Here is a 4179-nt window from a genome sequence, read left to right on the forward strand (position 1 = left end):
CCGTCAAAACACATCACACTTCCTTTTAAGGTTTTAAAGTCAAATGACTCCTATTCTCAGACTGCTTCTCATGAGACTAGTTTGAAGAACATCACATTACAGTGGGTTGTCCTCTTGTATGTTTGATTCCTTCAGATTCCAAGTAGTTCCCATTAGCGTTGTCACTTCCATGGTCTTATTCAACAATCCTTGAAACTCAAGCTGGCCTTGACAATTCCAAAAAGCAGTATAAACTCAACGCCCTTCACAGAGCTGAGGGCTGCAAAGGACCCTGGGATGTTGCAGGAGCTGGTGAAAGCCATATCAAACTGAACCCTACTTGCATATCCATCCATGACAAGAGAGCACAGAGCACTTTATCAGTACTGTGTTAGTACACTTAATCTACACATAATCAACTCTGTAATCATAGAAAGGTCTATGCCATAAGCAAGATATTCTGAACTTATTGCAATGCTTCCTAGGAGTACACAAGGTTGCTGCACTAGAGATAAAGTGCATTTTTTTAAAGGCAGACGTAGTGCACTGTGGATACTAAAAACCTAGGACCAGAGGAATTTTCCAGCTGCTGAAGCATTTTGTGAAGTTTTCCTTTCTCATGAAAGTTAGCTGAAAAGAGTGTAGAGATTTTTGTAAACTAATTCTCTATCTCTGCACCTGGGATTTGTTTTCCAAGTCTTGTTTTGATATATGGGAAAAATATTTTGAATGGGTGTTAAGAGAACCTCAGCCAATCCTTCTAAGGGCTGGCTGGTCAAAGGACCAATGACCTCCTGCCACCCTTTCATACAAAGGTATATAACCTAGTTTGTAATTAATAAAATAATTCCATTTCTCCCTGAACTTGGACTTGTGTCGTTTCTCGCCGGTTCTCAGTATGACAGCAACAGTGCACAGTCTGAAATCAACCCCAGAACCACAAACCTTTTTTCTCTACACTCGACTTCAGAAAGTGAAAATGTGGCATACTCTAGCCAAACATATTACTAGCTTTCTTCAGGATAGAATAATCAGGGGAGGCTGTGCTGAGCCCTTACACAACCACAGGTTTTGTAACTAATGGGGTGTCCTTGCCCTGAAGCAAGAAATTTGATTCCCTCAGAGCAAAAAAGTTGCCCTTCCAAAGAGTCAGAAAAACAGCTGAGATGTGGTAAAAAGACAAACATAACTATTACTGTCTAGTCTTGTAGATGAATTTCTGTCTTTTATTTCCAGTGAAACTTAAATTTTTCTCATAGTCAGCTGGCACACTTAATCAAGACTAAGTTCCTACTCAGAAGACAGTTAGGAATATTCAAGTATTTTCACAATTTTTAAGACATCTCCTTTTCAGTTAAAGCATCAATTAATTCAGAATTCCTTGACTAACAACGATGGCTTGAAAAAAATCAAATTTTCTTCCGAAATTTTTACTCAGATTTTAGATTAGGTAAAGTTCACCTTTCCTTAATTTTAATTAATTTTAATTTTAAATTAAATTTTAAATTAATTTTAAAAAATTAAATAATTAAAAAACCCTTAATTTTAGGTTGTGTCCTTAATCTATAAAGTATATTGAGGAACATAAGAACAGCTTATGAGAAGTTATCCTCAAAACAGGCCATGATCTTTGTCAGAGAAACTTCATACCACCTCAGCCACACAAGGTTTTACGAAGTACCCACAATTCGTAAATCAACAGTAGAGACCATGGTTACTATGTTACATTTTATCACACATATCTAAAGCTAAACCCTGTTCTTTACACCTTTATTTTGTCGACTTCTGAAAAACCTGTAAATATTAAGTTTATTTTACATGGACTCCAAAACTGAAGAAACTCTCTCTGCTGTTACCAAAACTCATGAGGAGTTACACTTTACTTCTTTGTTCAGCCCTCACAACCAACTTTGTTAAATTTTTCTTTCCAATATGGAAAACATTTGTACACCTATTAGTTTCCCTTACTCTGGCAGAAACACAAACATTTTCCCACCTCCTAAAAGGAGCACAATGAAACAAGAGCATTCAAGCCTAGATACTGCTGTTAATAAAAGCTAGCTGCTCTCATGGCTCTTCTGTTTGTGGCACTTTCTCTCCAGTCCTGTCAATATGGCATCAGCAAAACCACACTAGATCTGCTATAGAGATCCCAACTCCATAAAATTGCATGGAGAGAAGTAACATGCTTTGAGATGCTTGCCATTGTCTGCCAACCACAAGCCCAGACACATACCCTTTCTGGAACAAATACACTTGTAGAAGGGGCTCCCTTCCCTTGGCTGGAAAAATTAGTTCCTGCCTGCTTGCTAGGGAAGTAGCTTGAGAAGCATTCCCTACCACACTGTGTTAAGGGCAGTCATTTTTCTAATTTATTGTCTGAGGAAGAAAAAACATCCTTCTTAACAAAAATAACTAAGCTAGCACAAAACTGGTACATTCATATATTACCTAGAGCTGCTTAAGGGAGAGCACTGAACCACCACCAATAGCAGTGCCTGGAAAGCAGCGACGAGCAGGTGAGGAATGGGTGCTACCAGACCCCTGTCTGGAGCCACAGCCACTGCAGAACTGTTACTATCCACGCCAAGCTAGTTGCTCAGTCAACCCTGGCAGCATTCCACTCCCACTGTGAAAGACTGCAAAAGACTACAGAAAAAGAATGAAGTGAAATCTTCGATGAATGGATGAGTTGACAGAACAGGGGATACTGCCATGACTTGCAGTCATTTTAAATTTATGTTGTTGAACAACATGAATGGTACCACCAGTGCACCACTGTCTTCTAACATTAACATTTAGTCAGATGATCAAGAGACATAATTCTATTTAGAATATTCAATACTGTCTTCAAAGTTTGCTAAAATTAAGAAATACAGGTGAGAGATCTAACTAGGTCAAGTTAAGTGCAGCTGCAACAGGAATTAGCAATGAAAGCAGCGAACAGGCACATATGCTGAGGTTATAATCAGAAGTACACTTTTGAAATGCTCTGCCACTATCCATATACAAAAAGATGATAATGGTAAACAGTTCTTAGTAGTACCCAACTCAGCTCCCAGTGTTATGCTAAACCATAGGGTTACGAATTTATTTCAGACACAAACTTTGCCACTGTCACTTAACATGCCGCTAGCATGCAGCGGCCCACTCTAAGGAGAGCCACTAAATACTCAAGGTGCAGCAGCTCACTCCGAACACAGCAGCAAACTAAGCGGGGACAAGCTGCCTACAGACCACTTGCTAGAAATTAAGGTGTTGGCCATGATGCTAAAGGTCCAAGGGTTCATCGTCTGTGCTACAAACAGAACCACAAACACAGCTGAGCTAGGTCCTTTCTTTATCAAATAAACAGTGAAAGTATTCTCAGAACAGTCAGTCCCATGACTGAGCCTTGTCTTAACAGCCCATGCATGGTGACCTTCAAGACATACAGCCTCTTAAACAAAGTGCTTCAAACCTGAATGAAGCTTTTTTATTTCTACTGGACTATTTAAGGACTCCTAAGTGGAAAAAAAAAATAGACTAACATATTGCTGCACTTTTGGCATATTCAGAAGAAAAAGGAAAGAGCTGAAATGGTTTCAGATATTTATGGAAACACACAGAATTCCACTTTCAGGTCATCAGTTCAAAACACAACTATAATGGCAAGTCATAAACACTCTATTCTAGTAAGTGAGCCTTCCAAATGCACAGTGGCCAAAATCTTAGATGCTTCTGTATTTCAGAGGGACCAAGGAGCCATTACGAATTGAGCAACTCTCTCATTCTTGCAGATGCATTTGTCCATGCCAAGGGATGAAAGTCAATCTGGTGTCTGAACAACAGTTTCTACTGGTTTTAAGGTATTTGTCTTTTCCACCTCAGTGTTTGCTAAGTGAGTAAATTTTAGCAATGTTAAATGCATACGCTGAAAACCTGAAACACATATGATTGTTCAGCAGCGAAACAGAAGTGATACCCTTATTAAATCTTTTCTTTACAAGGCGCTTGGTTCCTTGGGTAAGTTTTAAAAGCCAGGACCACACAACGCATCAGAGTGAAAACAGCCTTATGGATTTGCAATTATGGTTGTGCGCAGGATTTTATCCCGCTTTAAGCGAGCTCCTCTCCCAGAGGGCAGGACTTTGCGTGCGCTGGAGGTACCCCCGGCTCCTCCCGACCTTTCCACGAGTCCGTACCCAGTTCACAGCCCGT

Source organism: Corvus brachyrhynchos, unplaced genomic scaffold (genome assembly GCF_000691975.1).
Source record: "Corvus brachyrhynchos isolate BGI_N302 unplaced genomic scaffold, ASM69197v1 scaffold70, whole genome shotgun sequence".
NCBI lineage: Eukaryota > Metazoa > Chordata > Aves > Passeriformes > Corvidae > Corvus > Corvus brachyrhynchos.